The sequence below is a fragment of the Bufo bufo genome, chromosome 6 (genome assembly GCF_905171765.1).
Source record: "Bufo bufo chromosome 6, aBufBuf1.1, whole genome shotgun sequence".
Taxonomy (NCBI): Eukaryota; Metazoa; Chordata; class Amphibia; order Anura; family Bufonidae; genus Bufo; species Bufo bufo.
This window is the reverse complement of record NC_053394.1, coordinates 370,682,338-370,702,467: the sequence shown is the minus strand read 5'-3', so window position 1 is coordinate 370,702,467 and position 20,130 is coordinate 370,682,338. Positions and strand designations below refer to the sequence as shown.

General features: G+C 43.7%; 1 non-coding gene and 5 pseudogenes across 1 annotated transcript; all 6 read right to left on the bottom strand.

The window, feature by feature from the left end:
* Positions 1 to 2,956: 2,956 nt before the first annotated feature.
* Positions 2,957 to 3,180, bottom strand: LOC121006650 (annotated as a pseudogene).
* A 403-nt stretch (positions 3,181 to 3,583) lies between these two features.
* Positions 3,584 to 3,783, bottom strand: LOC121006558. Its single transcript, XR_005780334.1, has one exon. It is a non-coding gene; the product is annotated as a U2 spliceosomal RNA (small nuclear RNA).
* A 6,067-nt stretch (positions 3,784 to 9,850) lies between these two features.
* On the bottom strand, positions 9,851 to 10,051 carry LOC121006630 (annotated as a pseudogene).
* Positions 10,052 to 11,224: 1,173 nt separating this feature from the next.
* Positions 11,225 to 11,425, bottom strand: LOC121006628 (annotated as a pseudogene).
* Positions 11,426 to 12,598: 1,173 nt separating this feature from the next.
* LOC121006627 lies at positions 12,599 to 12,799 on the bottom strand (annotated as a pseudogene).
* Positions 12,800 to 18,957: 6,158 nt separating this feature from the next.
* LOC121006626 lies at positions 18,958 to 19,158 on the bottom strand (annotated as a pseudogene).
* Between the last annotated feature and the right edge of the window lie 972 nt (positions 19,159 to 20,130).

Sequence of the window (20,130 nt, the reverse complement as noted above, 5' to 3'; positions counted from 1 at the left end):
AATGGTGCTCTGGGCAGCTGGGCATATGCCTCCTCGGCCGAGAACATCCGGCGGGGCATCTTAGAACGCTAAAGGGGAGGGCGTGTGTGTGTAAAACTTTATTTAGTGTGTGTGTGGGGGGCAGTGTGTTTTTATGTATACCCTACCCTAACCCACCTAACCTAACAGAATCCCCGAAAAATTGCTCACAGCCCAAAAACTCGCTGATCAGCGGTGGGGTGGGCGATGCGCTAACAGTGGCCAGGCGCTCTTTTACAGCTAAGAGTGCCGGCCACATTCAGCGCACCTCTGTGGGTGGGGAGAGCGGAGCTCCAAGACGTTATCTCCAGGTCAGTCCCTCCAACCAATCACAGACGATCCTCACCCTCCGTCACCGCCACCTCACAGGATCTGCGGAGGGTGATTGGTGGTGTATATTACACCACTGATCACCCTCCTATTCCGGGTCACCGGAGACCTGAATAACCTGGAAATGCTGCAAACCACAGGTCTGAATTGACCTGCGGTTAGCAGCAATCGCCGGTATGGGGGGGGGGGTCACAGGACCCCCCCTCGGCATTGTCACAGGGTGCCTACTGAATGATTTCAGCAGGCGCACCGTTCCTAACACTGCCCGCCGCACAGCGGTGATCGGAAATACACAGGTACAGGCACAGGTGTCCATAAGAGGTTAAAGAGGCTCTGTCACCAGAATCAACCCTATTAGACCATACATACTGCCTGGTAGGGCTCATTATGCTGATTATGTATGATAAATAGCTGCAGCGATATGCAGAGATTCATATGCAAATAAACAATTTGAGCACTCAGAGGCGGGGCTGAATATTCTGAGCAATGCTCTAACACCCCCTGTGCTCTGCACCCACACCCCTCCCCCCATTGACTGACAGGGCTAGACACCAGGCTGACATCACAGCACCACGGGGATACCGCACATGCAGCCGCCAGCGCTGACCGCGGCAGTGCAAGGGTTAATGAGCAGGCATCAGTGTTTTCACAGATGCCGGTGCATAGAGCAGGGGTCCAACTATTAGTGCCTGCAGCTGATCGGGCGGGAGTAGCTCCTGTGGCCGCCCGATCAGAGCGCTGTACCTGTATGGCGCTGGGATTTGTGACCGCGTTTCCACCGACCTACATGTACAGCGCTGGTATCCTATGGGTTAATGACATATTATTTATTATAGTATATGCTATTAAAGAAAAAAACATATGTCTTTCTGGGGACTTCAACCTGCAAAGCCACTAATGTAACCTCCAAGCTATAACATTAGCACATGTTTTTTCTATACTTAGAAGCTATCACATAGTACTGCCATCTGTATGATCATATATCGTGTCTGTGGATAAACCAGTGATATGTATATCAGCTTTCTGAGCAAATCTCAGTGTGGTGAAGCTATAGCACACTGTGTGTATAATGAACATATATACAGTAGATATGTAAAATCCAGGATACAGCTCTGTATACAGGGCCCCTTTACTATAGTGCTGCCCATGTACTCTTAATAAAATAAAAAAAGGACTACTTACATCACACACCACTTAAATTTGACTCTGATCTAGAGCTCAATAAAATATAAAAAATACATTTTATTAATAGCCTGGAAGGGGTTTTGAACCCATGAACACTGCATGTAAAGCAAGTGTCTTTACCACTGAGCTATAGCTTTAGACACCAAAGTTGGTGATTTTTTTGATCTATGAGATGTAGTATAGAAAAAAACACAGTAAACCTAAGATGCCTTGCGACACTGACAAATGAAGGACGTGACTGAGATATCAGCGTCACACATCAGCGTCACACATCATTTAAATTTTCCTCTTATCTAGGGCATAATAAAATATAAACACTTGTTAGAGGCTGAAAGGGGTTTTGAACTCAGAAAGCCTAGACATGGGGTAACAGCATTACCACTGAGCTACCAGCTTGCCTTGGATGAGCTTGTGATGTTTGTTCATCTATGTGATGTAGCATACAAAACCACAGTAAAGCTAAAATGTTTTGTGACACTGAGAAGTGAAGGACGTGAGACATCAGCGTCACACATCAGTGTCACACATCATTTAAATTTGCCTCTTATCTAGGGCATAATAAAATGTAAATATTTTTTGGAGGCTGAAAGGGGCTTTGAACTTAGAAAGCCTGGACATGGGGCAACAGCATTACCTCTAAGCTACCAGCTTACCTTGTATGAGCTTGGGCTTTTTGTTCATCTATGTGATGTGGCATTCAAAACCACAGTAAACCTAAAATCCTTTGCTCCCTTCCTTACCACTGAGCTATCAGCTATGCGCTCATAACACTGTAATGTGTTAGCTTACAGCATTTTAGGCACAGAGCTATAAGCTCAGCAATAGACATACTTTGGTTGTGTGATTTAGCATACAAATACATAATATATATCTATAACTCATTCTCACTTTGACCCTGACCTATGAAGAGCATAAGTCAAACTCAGATATGAGAGTCAGGTGTCAGAGTCAGGTGTCAGGGTCAGGTGTCAGGGTCAGGTGTCAGGGTCAGGTGTCAGGGTCAGGTGTCAGGGTCAGGTGTCAGGGTCAGGTGTCAGGGTCAGGTGTCAGGGTCAGGTGTCAGGGTCAGGTGTCAGGGTCAGGTGTCAGGGTCAGGTGTCAGGGTCAGGTGTCAGGGTCAGGTGTCACATTGGCATTATTTTGATACTTGACTATGATATCTGACCATGTCCTAAAATGAACACTGTACTTGTGACACGTGCAGTGTTCCGTCCATTGTCCAGACAAGGTAGGTCCAGCTGCATAGGAAGTGCTGGACTACTTTTTAGCCTCCAAGTAATCCAGTTCAAAAGATCCACAAGAGGGAGACACAGGCAAACTTTACTCATTTATTATTGCGGCACTGGAAAAGCTAAATGGTTACATCCAGCCAACTTGCTACAAAAATACAAAATGGTCAATTCACAGGAACAACTCAGCATCCCAAGTGTGCACAACTGGCCCAAAGCAAAACCAAGGTGCGTGGAGGTCCAAACATTTCATTCAGGTGATAAGCCAAATAACTAACCCATCAGTCTTTTTCCATCTCCCTGTTCAAAAAATCCATTTAATATATGGTCCCCATATAAGGGACATATCAGATATTAAACTGATAAGAAAGAACAGATTTTTTATTTTTTATTTTTTCTGAACGCCAGAAAAACTTATAGGAGTGAATGGAGAAGTAGTAGTGAGGAAAAAAAAAAAAAAGAAGGGGTATGCATTGTTGATTGTGATGTCAGGGCCCCATTGTTGAGTGTTCCGTCAGGGCCCTTGTGATGTCATACAGTGACCTGATCTTACTTGACCTCTTTGACCTCTTGACCTGACAAGGCTCTTGTGACACGTGCAGTGTTTCGTCCATTGTCCAAACAAGGCAGGTGCTGATACATAGGAAGTGCTGGACTACTTGTTAACCTCCAAGTAATCCAGTTCAAAGGATCCACAAGAGGGAGACACAGGCAAACTTTACTCATTTATTATTGCGGCACTGGAAAAGCTAAATGGTTACATCCAGCCAACTTGCTACAAAAGTATTAAATGGTCAATTCACAGGAACAACTCAGCATCCCAAGTGTGCACAACTGGCCCAAAGCAAAACCAAGGTGCGTGGAGGTCCGAACACTTCATTCAGGTGATAAGCCAATTAACTAACCCATCAGTCTTTTTCCAACTCCCTGTTTAAAAAATCCATTTAATATATGGTCCCCAGATAGGGGACGTATCAGATATTAAACTGATAAGAACAGATTTATTTATTTACTTATTTATTTGTTTTTCTTTATTTCATACAAAACTCAGAAAACACCTCCCATGTTAAGAGATAAAGTCACAAATGTCCAACAAGAGTGAATGTGGTAAGAAGGAGCTGAGAGATTCCAAGTCCAGCTGTCGTTCCTCCGCACGGCCCGCCTCATAAAACCGGCCGGGGCTGCTGGGTGAGCAGGAGACCAAATCTCTTCTTGATGGAGAAGCGATGTCGGGAATACTTGTCATCGGGAGAGAAGCGGGCTGGATGGGCTGAAGAGGTCAGCTGTCCACTGGGAGCCACTTTCTTCATGGTGTACACCCGATCTCCCTGCTCATCCAGGTAATTTTTTTATTTTATTTTTTTTAAACCATTCAGGTTAATCATAAGCACTCATTATAACTTACTTTGAAAAAACAAGTTCTTTGTTGCTCTGATCAATCATCATCATGGCCATTCTTTATTTTTATTTCAAAAAAAGGAACATTTTTATTCCTTCACCAAAAACCTCCATTTCTTGTGTTTCCACACACCCTCTGCATCCATACCACTCTTCTGATGTTCCCATAAATAAATTACATACATTCTAGACAAAACCAATCTCACACACTCAAAGACTGGTACCTCCTTTCTGTTAAATACAATCAAATTTCTTACATCCCATAGACTTTCCATAACGCACATCATTATAAACCATAACATCCTTGATTTCAATTTCCCACAAGCACCCAAACCAAACATTGCACATCTCCAATCTACATGTACCACCCCCGTCAGTTCCTTGACCAATCCTCCTAATTTCATCCATACTTCATTTGCATATCCACACTCCCAAAACAAATGCCTAACTGATTCATTTGCACCACATCCTCCTCTTGGACACATTTCCGACCTAACAAGATCTCTCCTCTTTTGCACCTCACGCACAGGCAATATATCATGAAAACCCATCCACGCAATGTCTTTCTGTCTATTTGTTACACCATCAATAGAAAACTTTTTCCACACCCCCATTGCATCACTCGACCTCAAACTAGAAATATCACAAACAATCTCCTTCTGACGTATTTTCGCCATCACACCTTTCTTATCTTTAAAACCATTCATACTAATTGACAACAAATCATTCTTCTTTATAAAATTCTCAATCATTGCATACCAAGCAGGACAGCTAAAAGCAACAGGCACTCTCGCATCCCGCACGTACCACCTCAGACCATACAGCATCCATCCCGCAGCATACCGCGCCATAAAAGAACTTTTATTCTTTTTCTCTAATAAGACCACAAAAAACTTAATATAATTTATACCTAAAAAAATATGCAAATTAGGTATTCCCATACCACCATTCTCACACACTTTGTATACATTCTCTCTCCAATTTTTCCATGCGACTTCCCCAAAAAAAGGTAAACATCATTTTCTCAACTTTCAGCAGTTTTTTAGCATTAACTGGGTATACCAAATATACAAAAAGAATCAAGGGAAAAATTATCGCCTTAATAATGAGCACCTTACCAGTAAATGTAAGTTCTCTCATCCGCCAAAAATTTATCTTCTTTTCAATCTTCATACAGCACTCATCCCAACTCTCATTCCCTTTTAAGTCCTCACCGAACCATACCCCTAAAACTTTTACCGCACCTTCCTCATTTTTCACATTCTCAAACTTAATACTTGTATCGCCAAAACATTTAAAAATACATTTATCCCAATTCACCTTAAAACCTGACGCTCCACAAAAAAGATCTAAACACAATCTACTTCTTCTAATTGCAGCCATATTATCATTCAGAATCACAATATCATCCATATAACTTAACACATTAACAGTTTGTCCCATACTTCCAGGAATCCGCAACCCAGACATAACTTTATCCTTTCTCATCACACATAACAGTACCTCAATTACACACACAAACAACATTGGCGACATCGGACATCCTTGTCTCACACCAGATCTAATCCGTATTTCCTCACTTAACCATCCATTCACCAAAAATCTGCTTTTAGCCTCCTTATACAAACTTTTAACACACTCTAAGTACTTTTTCGGGAAACCCATCCTTTCTAATACAACAAACATAAACTCATGCGCAACCCTATCAAACGCTTTCTCAAAGTCAACCATAAATAACATACATTTTTGCTTTCGACTCTTACAATCACCAATTATATCACGCAATAATATTAAAATTATCAGACATACTCCTGCCTGGAATGGCACATACCTGATCCTCACCCACAACATTCCCAATCACACTCCTCATCCTACCAGCCAATAACTTGCTAAAAACCTTATAATCCGAGTTCAGTAAAGAAATCGGCCTCCAATTTTCAAGTTTTGTCTTTGACCCTTTTTTGTGGATCAAAACAACAACACTCTCTTTCATACTTTCACTTAACACCCCAAACTCCCACATAAACCTACATACTTCCACCAAATCATCACCTATCCACGCCCAAGCTTTCTCATACAGCTCTATTGGGATACCATCCAAACCAGGGGTTTTATTTTTCTTACTTTCCTTAACCACATTCCTTATTTCAACACCAGTAATTTCCTTACACATATCCACACATTCCTCTTTACACAGTTTTTTATCCATCTTATCCAAAACCTCACTCATTAAACTTGCATCAATCCATTTTTTTTCAAACAACTCTTGATAAAAAACCTCAACCACACTCATCACTTCTTTTCCACTAACACTTTCCCCTTTCTTATTCATAATCTCTTCCATTTTATCTTTTTTGCTACATATCTTCTTAAAGAAGAATCTGGTGCATTTTTCATTTTTATCCAGATATTCCACCTTAGATCTATATATGATCTCTTTACCTTTTTTCTCAACAAACTTTTTCTTTTGTTTTTTCACTTCCATTAGTAAATCACTCACATCAACCCCTAATTCACGCAATTTTTGCAACCAATCATATCTCGCATTTAACTCTTTATATTCATTCCTTAACATGCGCGCTTTTTTATATCTCCATTTTTTAAAAAAAGACTTAATTTTACACTTCACCCACTCCCACCATTTTAACACATCACAATATTCCTTTTTCCTTTTTTTCCAACTCTCATATTCAGTTTTAAAATCAGCCATAATTTTTCCATCCTCCAAAAGACTGACGTTCAACTTCCACACTCCACGTCCATATTCACACCCCACTTCCCCTTCAAACTGACATAATAGGAACATATGATCAGTAAAACATACACTATCTTGCACAAATTTCTTACATTTCAATCCTCTACTAATGAAAACGAAATCTATCCTAGAACTAATATTTTCCCTATCTGATATAAATGTATCCATTGGTGACCTACCCATACACACCCCAGCATCTTCGAAGGAGTAATCTGTTATGATCTGACACAATTTTTTCCCCGTTACATCCTTTTTACCCCCTTCAATCACACAATTAAAATCTCCTAACAAAATAGTTGGTAACCTCCCTGACAAAAATACATTCAATTTCTCCAACAATTCCAATCTTTCTTCCTTTCTAACAGAACCATACACATTCACTATTCTTATCTTCCATTTTCCATATTTCACCACCGCACTCACACATCGACCTATTTCCACCACTGTATAATTATCAAAACTTAAATCCTTATTATTAAGTAAGATTCCGACTCCATCGTTCTTATTTGCGTCTGAACCAGACCAAATTGAGTCGCCACCTAACCAATCTTTCCCACATAGGGAGTCTGAAATCCCACATTCTTGTAAGGCAATAATGTCAGCTTTTTGTTTCTTTAAGAAGTCAAAAACTACAGTTCTTTTATGCTTTGACTTTAACAGCCTAACATTCAGGGATAGTGCATTAAATGAAGCTTTGGTCTCCATATAATGATTTTTTGCCTTACATAATTATTGCAAGCCCACATCTTCCTCAACCTGGACTTTCGTGAGGCTGGTAGCCTGAGGAAAAGAGAGCAGTCCCGACTCCTTCTAAAAAAGGAACGTTATCCGGGATTGAAGTACCTGGATACACATCTCTTCTAACCGGACTCACCCCTTCTGCTTCTGATGGCGAAAAAACCCTCGGCCTTTTGGGGGTCATACCACATTCCTCCTCCGCTGGTCTAGTTGTACCCGTCGTGAAATCCCCTTGCCCTCCAAACTCCTCCTCTGCTGACACTGCATCACTGCATTCCAAATCCGGTGTACGGGAGAGCGAGGATCCTACCTCACCTCCACCTTCTCCATCTCCGTGTAGTCCCGTCTGGACATCGGAGAGCTGAGGAATTTCATCTTCCACAGTGGAAATTTCCATCCCTCCTCCTTCTTCCTCCTGCTCGACCTCAACCGGCACCTCTATCTGAGGTTCTGGGTTCACGGCCCCTTCCTCAGAAGGCCCTGCAACATCTCCTCTCACCACATCTGTGTAGGTTCTTCTCTCAAACCTTGAGGGACATTTTCTAAAGACATGCCCCTCTCTCCCACACACATTACAAACTGGCTGGTTTGTACATGTCGCTGCCAAATGACCTGTCTTTCCACACAGGTTGCATTTCAGGAGAGTCTCAGTGCATCTGTCCTGAGTATGCCCGTACACCTTGCACTTTCGGCAGAACTCTGGAGCACCAGTAAAGAAAAGAATTCCAGCATCTCTCCCTATAGCAAACCTCTGAGGAGGATATCTCAAGCCGCCTGGACTATCAAGGTCCTCAGCAAAGCGAACAAAGTACTTGTATTTACCCGTCCAAATCCCTTCAGAATTTTTGACTGGGTGCGAGTAATGAATGTAAGTACAATAGTTTTGCAAAAACAATTCAATATTTTCTCTTCTTACGTATGGATTGAACATTAGAACAACCAAATGAACGTCCTCATTAAATAACAAAATAAAGGTTACCCCATCAAGTGCAGGATTCTTTTCATTCGTTTTCAGAAATAAATGAAGATTATGACATGCTCCTGCCGATTTCAAGACAAGGGTGTACATACCTTTCCTTGGGTCTTGTAAACAGAGAATATCTTCTCTTGCGACATGTAAAATCTTGAATAGTACTTCATGCACGAGATGCTCCAGCGTAAAGATGTTCCTTTTCTCCTCGTCGATGCAGATTCCAAAACCGAATTTGACCCGGTCCTGGCATGGCGGATCCTCACTCCCATGATCGCCTCTCCGAAAAAAACACCACCTACCCCCAATAGCAGCGGGCAGCTTAAGCCTGTAAAAGGCGATGCTGCAAGGCCGAGGGCATGGTTGGGCTTCTCCTGACAAGAGCAATCCAGGCAAGACCAAGGAGTACAGTATAAGAACAGATACCACACTTGATTTTAGCCAAAAGGGGCCTCGACAACAGGGCCGCTTATCGCCATTGCAAAGCACTTCTCAAGGCAACAGCCTACGGGCCCCAGCCAGCCCTAGACACAGTCCGGGAGGCTTCCTTCTCCTCTCTCACAAACCAGGGGAACCGTGCGTCCTACGCTCAGAAGTCACCAGCATTATGCTCCTCTTTGTGTTCGCCATCTGCATAGCTCCACCCCCACCCGCCACTTTTGCACACGCCTTTTCTTCGCACGCAATTCCTGGTGCCATAGCACGCCAAGCAGAAAAACGTATAGGAGTGAATGGAGAAGTAGTAGTGAGAAAAAAAAGGAAGTATGCATTGTTGATTGTGATGTCACGGCCCCATTGTTGAGTGTTCCATCAGGGCCCTTGTGATGTCATCCAATAGCTGACCTTACTTGACCTCTTTGACCTCTTGACCTGACAAGGCTCTTGTGACACGTGCAGTGTTCCGTCCATTGTCCAGACAAGGCAGGGCCCTTGTGATGTCATCCAATAGCTGACCTTACTTGACCTCTTTGACCTCTTGACCTGACAAGGCTCTTGTGACACGTGCAGTGTTCCGTCCATTGTCCAGACAAGGCAGGTGCTGATACATAGGAAGTGCTGGACTACTTGTTAACCTCCAAGTAATCCAGTTCAAAGGATCCACAAGAGGGAGACACAGGCAAACTTTACTCATTTATTATTGCGGCACTGGAAAAGCTAAATGGTTACATCCAGCCAACTTGCTACAAAAGTACTAAATGGTCAATTCACAGGAACAACTCAGCATCCCAAGTGTGCACAACTGGCCCAAAGCAAAACCAAGGTGCGTGGAGGTCCGAACACTTCATTCAGGTGATAAGCCAATTAACTAACCCATCAGTCTTTTTCCAACTCCCTGTTCAGAAAATCCATTTAATACATGGTCCACAGATAGGGGACGTATCAGATATTAAACTGATAAGAACAGATTTATTTATTTATTTAATTTATTTATTTGTTTTTCTTTATTTCATACAAAACTCAGAAAACACCTCCTATGTTAAGTGATAAAGTCACAAATGTCCAACAAGAAGTGAATGTGGTAAGAAGGAGCTGAGAGATTCCAAGTCCAGCTGTCGTTCCTCCGCACGGCCCGCCTCATAAAACCGGCCGGGGCTGCTGGGTGAGCAGGAGACCAAATCTCTTCTTGATGGAGAAGCGATGTCGGGAATACTTGTCATCGGGAGAGAAGCGGGCTGGATGGGCTGAAGAGGTCAGCTGTCCACTGGGAGCCACTTTCTTCATGGTGTACACCCGATCTCCCTGCTCATCCAGGTAATACTGCAGGAACATGTCTGCCGCGTACAGTATAAGAACAGATACCACACTTGATTTTAGCCAAAAGGGGCCTCGACAACAGGGCCGCTTATCGCCATTGCAAAGCACTTCTCAAGGCAACAGCCTACGGGCCCCAGCCAGCCCTAGACACAGTCCGGGAGGCTTCCTTCTCCTCTCTCACAAACCAGGGGAACCGTGCGTCCTACGCTCAGAAGTCACCAGCATTATGCTCCTCTTTGTGTTCGCCATCTGCATAGCTCCACCCCCACCCGCCACTTTTGCACACGCCTTTTCTTCGCACGCAATTCCTGGTGCCATAGCACGCCAAGCAGAAAAACGTATAGGAGTGAATGGAGAAGTAGTAGTGAGAAAAAAAAGGAAGTATGCATTGTTGATTGTGATGTCACGGCCCCATTGTTGAGTGTTCCATCAGGGCCCTTGTGATGTCATCCAATAGCTGACCTTACTTGACCTCTTTGACCTCTTGACCTGACAAGGCTCTTGTGACACGTGCAGTGTTCCGTCCATTGTCCAGACAAGGCAGGGCCCTTGTGATGTCATCCAATAGCTGACCTTACTTGACCTCTTTGACCTCTTGACCTGACAAGGCTCTTGTGACACGTGCAGTGTTCCGTCCATTGTCCAGACAAGGCAGGTGCTGATACATAGGAAGTGCTGGACTACTTGTTAACCTCCAAGTAATCCAGTTCAAAGGATCCACAAGAGGGAGACACAGGCAAACTTTACTCATTTATTATTGCGGCACTGGAAAAGCTAAATGGTTACATCCAGCCAACTTGCTACAAAAGTACTAAATGGTCAATTCACAGGAACAACTCAGCATCCCAAGTGTGCACAACTGGCCCAAAGCAAAACCAAGGTGCGTGGAGGTCCGAACACTTCATTCAGGTGATAAGCCAATTAACTAACCCATCAGTCTTTTTCCAACTCCCTGTTCAGAAAATCCATTTAATACATGGTCCACAGATAGGGGACGTATCAGATATTAAACTGATAAGAACAGATTTATTTATTTATTTAATTTATTTATTTGTTTTTCTTTATTTCATACAAAACTCAGAAAACACCTCCTATGTTAAGTGATAAAGTCACAAATGTCCAACAAGAAGTGAATGTGGTAAGAAGGAGCTGAGAGATTCCAAGTCCAGCTGTCGTTCCTCCGCACGGCCCGCCTCATAAAACCGGCCGGGGCTGCTGGGTGAGCAGGAGACCAAATCTCTTCTTGATGGAGAAGCGATGTCGGGAATACTTGTCATCGGGAGAGAAGCGGGCTGGATGGGCTGAAGAGGTCAGCTGTCCACTGGGAGCCACTTTCTTCATGGTGTACACCCGATCTCCCTGCTCATCCAGGTAATACTGCAGGAACATGTCTGCCGCGTACAGTATAAGAACAGATACCACACTTGATTTTAGCCAAAAGGGGCCTCGACAACAGGGCCGCTTATCGCCATTGCAAAGCACTTCTCAAGGCAACAGCCTACGGGCCCCAGCCAGCCCTAGACACAGTCCGGGAGGCTTCCTTCTCCTCTCTCACAAACCAGGGGAACCGTGCGTCCTACGCTCAGAAGTCACCAGCATTATGCTCCTCTTTGTGTTCGCCATCTGCATAGCTCCACCCCCACCCGCCACTTTTGCACACGCCTTTTCTTCGCACGCAATTCCTGGTGCCATAGCACGCCAAGCAGAAAAACGTATAGGAGTGAATGGAGAAGTAGTAGTGAGAAAAAAAAGGAAGTATGCATTGTTGATTGTGATGTCACGGCCCCATTGTTGAGTGTTCCATCAGGGCCCTTGTGATGTCATCCAATAGCTGACCTTACTTGACCTCTTTGACCTCTTGACCTGACAAGGCTCTTGTGACACGTGCAGTGTTCCGTCCATTGTCCAGACAAGGCAGGGCCCTTGTGATGTCATCCAATAGCTGACCTTACTTGACCTCTTTGACCTCTTGACCTGACAAGGCTCTTGTGACACGTGCAGTGTTCCGTCCATTGTCCAGACAAGGCAGGTGCTGATACATAGGAAGTGCTGGACTACTTGTTAACCTCCAAGTAATCCAGTTCAAAGGATCCACAAGAGGGAGACACAGGCAAACTTTACTCATTTATTATTGCGGCACTGGAAAAGCTAAATGGTTACATCCAGCCAACTTGCTACAAAAGTACTAAATGGTCAATTCACAGGAACAACTCAGCATCCCAAGTGTGCACAACTGGCCCAAAGCAAAACCAAGGTGCGTGGAGGTCCGAACACTTCATTCAGGTGATAAGCCAATTAACTAACCCATCAGTCTTTTTCCAACTCCCTGTTCAGAAAATCCATTTAATACATGGTCCACAGATAGGGGACGTATCAGATATTAAACTGATAAGAACAGATTTATTTATTTATTTAATTTATTTATTTGTTTTTCTTTATTTCATACAAAACTCAGAAAACACCTCCTATGTTAAGTGATAAAGTCACAAATGTCCAACAAGAAGTGAATGTGGTAAGAAGGAGCTGAGAGATTCCAAGTCCAGCTGTCGTTCCTCCGCACGGCCCGCCTCATAAAACCGGCCGGGGCTGCTGGGTGAGCAGGAGACCAAATCTCTTCTTGATGGAGAAGCGATGTCGGGAATACTTGTCATCGGGAGAGAAGCGGGCTGGATGGGCTGAAGAGGTCAGCTGTCCACTGGGAGCCACTTTCTTCATGGTGTACACCCGATCTCCCTGCTCATCCAGGTAATACTGCAGGAACATGTCTTTTTTTTCTTTTGTTTTTAAACCACTCAGTGGTCAGTAACTAAAAGCTCTAAATATACTTATAGCGAAGCTGAAACCAACCTCATCATCGTGGTCATAATTTCTTTTTATTTATATTTTGTAATTTATATTCTTACTCAAATTTTGTTCCTCAAAAATCTCCATTTCTTAAATTTCCACACACCCTCACTATCTACACCACCACCGTACTTTCTATCCCAACAATATATTATATATAATCTAGACAATATTAATTTCACACACTCTTCCTCTGATACCATTTCTCTTTTGAACACCCACAAATTTCTCACATCCCATAAACACTCCATTACACACACAATTATAAACCATAACAACCTAATATTCTGTTTCCCACTTGCACCTAAACCAAGCATAGCTACTTTCCACTCCATATACTTTACCCCAGTCAATTCTTTAATCATCCCTCCCATTCCTTTCCATACATTTTGCGCATACTTATCATCCCACCACAAATGTCTCACACTTTCACTTGCACCACACCCTTCTCTTGGACAACATTCAGACTTAACCAAGTCTCTCTTCTTCTGTACTTCTCTCACTGGCAAAATATTCTGCAATCCCATCCATACAATATCCTTTTGTCTGTTTGACACTCCCTTGATACTCAACTTTTTCCACACCGTCACCGCCATATCCGACCTCAATCCCATAATATCACACTCAAGTTCATCCTTACATATCACATTCATCACCGCTTTCTTATTCTTAAATCCATTCATCTCAATCCTCACCAGATCATGTTTTCTGATAAATTTTTCCACCACCTTATACCATTCAGAACACTTAAACGCCACAGGCACCCTTGCATCTCTAGTCCTCCATCTTAATCCATACATCATCCACCCAGCCATATATCGCATCATATAAGCACATTTATTCTCTTTCCCATACATTATAACAAAATTCTTAATATACGCCACACCAAAAAAACACTCAAACTCCGGCAACCCAAGTCCTCCTCTTTCTTTAGATTTACACACATCCATTCTCTTCAATTTCTCCATTTTACTTGCCCATAGAAAGGTAAATACCATTTTCTCCACCTTTCTCATTTTCACTGTGTTAGCTGGAAAAATAGAGAACACAAACCAAATAACCGGTATAATAACCGACTTAACAATCAAAACTTTCCCAGACAAACTCAAATCTCTCATTCTCCAATAATTAAATTTCCTTTCAATCCGCTTCCCACATTCCTCCCAGCTTTCATCCCCCTTCAAATTGTCATTAAAAAGAACTCCTAACACTTTAATAGCACCACTTTCATATACCACATCCTCCAAACTCACCGAACTATCCCCAAAGCACTTAAACGAACATTTATTCCAGTTAACCCTGAACCCCGATGCACCACAAAAAAGATCCAGAATCAATCTACCTCTCCTCATCGCAGCCATGTTATCATTCAGAATCACCACATCATCCATATATCCTAAAATATTCACATATTTCCCCCCACTCCCTGGAATAAGCATTCCTCTCATCACCTTATCCTTCCTAACCATACATATCAACACTTCAATCACACTTATAAATAAGACAGGGGACATAGGACATCCCTGTCTTACACCCGACAACACATCGACCCTTTTACTCAAACTCCCATTAACTAGCACTTCACTACTAACTCCATCATATAAACTTCTCACACACTTCAAAAAACCCTCAGGATACCCCATCACACTCAACACTTTAAACATATATTCATGTGAAACCCGATCAAACGCTTTTTCAAAATCAACTGACAACACCATACATTTCTGCTTCCTGTCCTTACAATCTCCAATCACATCCCTCAATAACATCAGATTCTCATTCATACTTCTCCCTGGCACCGCACATACCTGATCCTCCCCAACCACACTCCCAACAACACTACGCATACGATTCGCCAGAAACTTACTAAAAATCTTGTAATCCACATTTAATAGCGTGATCGGTCTCCAATTCTCAACTCTCTTCTTCTCCCCTTTCTTAAAAATCAAAACCACCACCCCCTCTTTCATAGATTCACTCAATACACCCTTTTGCCACATATAATTACATACTTCAAACACATCCTCTCCCATCCACTCCCATGCTTTCATGTAAAGCTCCACTGGAATCCCATCTTTCCCTGGTGTTCTATTCCTTTTAGAATCAAAAACAATCTTCTTTATCTCCTCCAAAGACATACCAGCACACAAACGCTCCTCCTCTCCCTTATCTAACTTTCCCTCCAAACACCTTACAACCTCCTCCATTAACCTTTTATCCACCCACTTATTTGCATACAAACCTGAATAGAATTTCTCTACTTCAGTAATCACACCATCACCACAAATACACTGCCCCATCTCATTTACCACCTCATCCATATCTTCCTTCTTTCCACACACCTTCTTAAAGAAAAACCTTGTACACTTCTCATTCTCTTCCAAAACCATCACTTTTGACCGAAAAATAATCTCTTTACCCTTTCTCTCCATAATTTGTCTCAACTCTTTTTTCCCTTTCATCATTAAGTCATCCACATCCACACCCAAACCTTTTAATTTTTTAAGCCATTCAATCCTCATATTCAATTCTTTATATTCATCCCTCAACATCCTAGCTTTCTTGCCTCCCCATTTCCTAAAAAATACTTTAACTCTTTTTTTCATCCAGTCCCACCATTCTAATACATCCACAAACTCCCTCTTCTTTCCCTTCCATTTCATATATTCAACTCTGAAATGTTCCATAACTCTTAAATCATCCAACAAACTAACATTCAACTTCCAATACCCCCTCCCATATGTACTCCCATCTGCTCCTTCCACACAACACTTCAAACACATATGATCCGTGAACCAAACATTCTCCTGTGAATACTTAATACACTTTAAATTTTTGGATACAAAGATGAAATCGATCCTTGATGCTACATTTCCTGTCTCAGATATAAAAGTGCACGGTGGTGGCCTCCCCAGCACGACCTCAGCTATATCTAGGAGAGAAAAATCGTCAATTAGCTTGCGTAGTATATTCCCTGATACATCTTTCTTCTCACCTTCTACCACACAATTAAAATCACCCAGCAGAATAGTCTCCATTCTCCCCACCAAAAACACATTCAATCTCTCTAATAAACTCACCCTCTCATCTTTTTTTGTAGACCCATACACATTCACTAATCTAAACTTCCATTTATTGTACTTTATAACAGCCAAAATGCACCTCCCTGCCTCAACTACTGTATACGACTCCACACTCATCCTATTATTATTTAACAGAATCCCCACCCCCGAATTCCTATTCTCACATGACCCAGACCAAACAGATTCTCCATGTTTCCATTCATCCTTACTTAACCCCTCAGCAATCCCACATTCTTGCAAACATATAACATCAGCATCTTGATTTTTTATAAAGTCGAGGACTGTTGCCCTCCTTGTCCTTGACTTTAGTAGACGGACATTCAAGGATAAGACATTGATGCCAGCTTTGTCCCCCATACTCGGACTTTTTTGAGGGTATAGTTCTCACATCCCCTCATTATCCTTAGCCTTCTTCTCCTTGCAGGGAGTAACCACAGCTGAAGGCCCCAGTCTCTAGACCTTCTAAAAAACGTTGTTCATTTGCCACCTCAGGGTTGGGAAAGACTCTGTCCCCCCGGGGGCTTGCATCCTCGCTTGATGGAGAATCAAACCTAGGTCTCTTAACAGATAAGTCCAAACCAAATTCCTCCATACTCGATGCTGGTCTGGAGAAATCTCCCTGGCCTCTAATAACAACCTCCACCTGCTCCTGCTCCTCCTCCTCCTCCTCCCCAGGCACAACTGGGGTCTTGGACAAGGACACGTCCATTTCCCCCTCTCCTTGTAACCCAGTAATCTCGTCAGGTGGAAGAACAATGTCTGGAGGAGAAAAGTCCATCACTCCTTCATTTGCCTCTCCCGACACGCCCCCCGCCTCCACCACAACACCGTCACCACTTTCATCGAATCCGGGCTTACTCTGGACCGGTTTCTGAAACCTCGCGGGGACCGAAGGCCGTGTTTTAGCGGCCTCAGAATATGACTTAGGCTTAGACTTTGGTGGGTTAACGTTCAAAGGGCAATCCCGGAACACGTGACCAACCTGGCCACACACATTACATTCCCTTTGATTGGTACAGGAACTAGATAGATGGCCTTCCTTGTTACACTTGGAACACCGCAATGGTGTCTCTCTGCAACCATCCATAGTATGGCCATAGATTTTGCATTTCCTGCAAAAAGCTGGATTACCGGGAAAGAATAGAAACCCTTTATCCCTCCCGATTGCAAATGACATCGGGGGGTAGCACAAACCACCTGGCCTAGAAATATCTGCTTTGAAACGAACAAAAAATTTGTATTTCCCTGTCCACAGGGATTCAGAATTCAGCACTTTGTGCGCAAACCGCACCACCTCACAGTATCTTCCCAGGAAAACAGCAATGTTCTCAAGAGATACATATGGGTTGTGCATATAGACAACTAACGGAATGTCATCATTATATAAGACGGTGAAAGTAACCCCGTCAAGGGCAGGGTCACTCTCAAATCCCTTCAATAGGGTAAGGAGATTGTGGCATGCAGCAGGATTTGTTAGAACCAAAGTATAACATCCTCTCTTTGGATCCTGGAGGCACAAAATCTCCTCTCGTCTAACCAGCAATAAACGGAACAGTACCTCATGCACAAAGTATTCCAAAGTAAATTTCTCTCTCTTCTCCTCCTCGATGTAGATCCCGAATCCGTTTTTGACCCGATAGTCCTCGGTCCCCGCAGAGCGGATGGTAACGCCCATCTTCAAAGTCGTCCCTCGTCCGCCGTCCGATCCAGTCACTGGGACTAATCCTATCCCCAATAGCAGCAGGGAGGTAAGGTACCGGCTATAAACCGGCACCCCCCTCCCAGGCCGAGGAATCGGGTACCCAGAAACACTCTGGCAAGACCAAGCAAGTACAGTATAAGAACAGATACCACACTTGATTTTAGCCAAAAGGGGCCTCGACAACAGGGCCGCTTATCGCCATTGCAAAGCACTTCTCAAGGCAACAGCCTACGGGCCCCAGCCAGCCCTAGACACAGTCCGGGAGGCTTCCTTCTCCTCTCTCACAAACCAGGGGAACCGTGCGTCCTACGCTCAGAAGTCACCAGCATTATGCTCCTCTTTGTGTTCGCCATCTGCATAGCTCCACCCCCACCCGCCACTTTTGCACACGCCTTTTCTTCGCACGCAATTCCTGGTGCCATAGCACGCCAAGCAGAAAAACGTATAGGAGTGAATGGAGAAGTAGTAGTGAGAAAAAAAAGGAAGTATGCATTGTTGATTGTGATGTCACGGCCCCATTGTTGAGTGTTCCATCAGGGCCCTTGTGATGTCATCCAATAGCTGACCTTACTTGACCTCTTTGACCTCTTGACCTGACAAGGCTCTTGTGACACGTGCAGTGTTCCGTCCATTGTCCAGACAAGGCAGGGCCCTTGTGATGTCATCCAATAGCTGACCTTACTTGACCTCTTTGACCTCTTGACCTGACAAGGCTCTTGTGACACGTGCAGTGTTCCGTCCATTGTCCAGACAAGGCAGGTGCTGATACATAGGAAGTGCTGGACTACTTGTTAACCTCCAAGTAATCCAGTTCAAAGGATCCACAAGAGGGAGACACAGGCAAACTTTACTCATTTATTATTGCGGCACTGGAAAAGCTAAATGGTTACATCCAGCCAACTTGCTACAAAAGTACTAAATGGTCAATTCACAGGAACAACTCAGCATCCCAAGTGTGCACAACTGGCCCAAAGCAAAACCAAGGTGCGTGGAGGTCCGAACACTTCATTCAGGTGATAAGCCAATTAACTAACCCATCAGTCTTTTTCCAACTCCCTGTTCAGAAAATCCATTTAATACATGGTCCACAGATAGGGGACGTATCAGATATTAAACTGATAAGAACAGATTTATTTATTTATTTAATTTATTTATTTGTTTTTCTTTATTTCATACAAAACTCAGAAAACACCTCCTATGTTAAGTGATAAAGTCACAAATGTCCAACAAGAAGTGAATGTGGTAAGAAGGAGCTGAGAGATTCCAAGTCCAGCTGTCGTTCCTCCGCACGGCCCGCCTCATAAAACCGGCCGGGGCTGCTGGGTGAGCAGGAGACCAAATCTCTTCTTGATGGAGAAGCGATGTCGGGAATACTTGTCATCGGGAGAGAAGCGGGCTGGATGGGCTGAAGAGGTCAGCTGTCCACTGGGAGCCACTTTCTTCATGGTGTACACCCGATCTCCCTGCTCATCCAGGTAATACTGCAGGAACATGTCTGCCGCGTACAGTATAAGAACAGATACCACACTTGATTTTAGCCAAAAGGGGCCTCGACAACAGGGCCGCTTATCGCCATTGCAAAGCACTTCTCAAGGCAACAGCCTACGGGCCCCAGCCAGCCCTAGACACAGTCCGGGAGGCTTCCTTCTCCTCTCTCACAAACCAGGGGAACCGTGCGTCCTACGCTCAGAAGTCACCAGCATTATGCTCCTCTTTGTGTTCGCCATCTGCATAGCTCCACCCCCACCCGCCACTTTTGCACACGCCTTTTCTTCGCACGCAATTCCTGGTGCCATAGCACGCCAAGCAGAAAAACGTATAGGAGTGAATGGAGAAGTAGTAGTGAGAAAAAAAAGGAAGTATGCATTGTTGATTGTGATGTCACGGCCCCATTGTTGAGTGTTCCATCAGGGCCCTTGTGATGTCATCCAATAGCTGACCTTACTTGACCTCTTTGACCTCTTGACCTGACAAGGCTCTTGTGACACGTGCAGTGTTCCGTCCATTGTCCAGACAAGGCAGGGCCCTTGTGATGTCATCCAATAGCTGACCTTACTTGACCTCTTTGACCTCTTGACCTGACAAGGCTCTTGTGACACGTGCAGTGTTCCGTCCATTGTCCA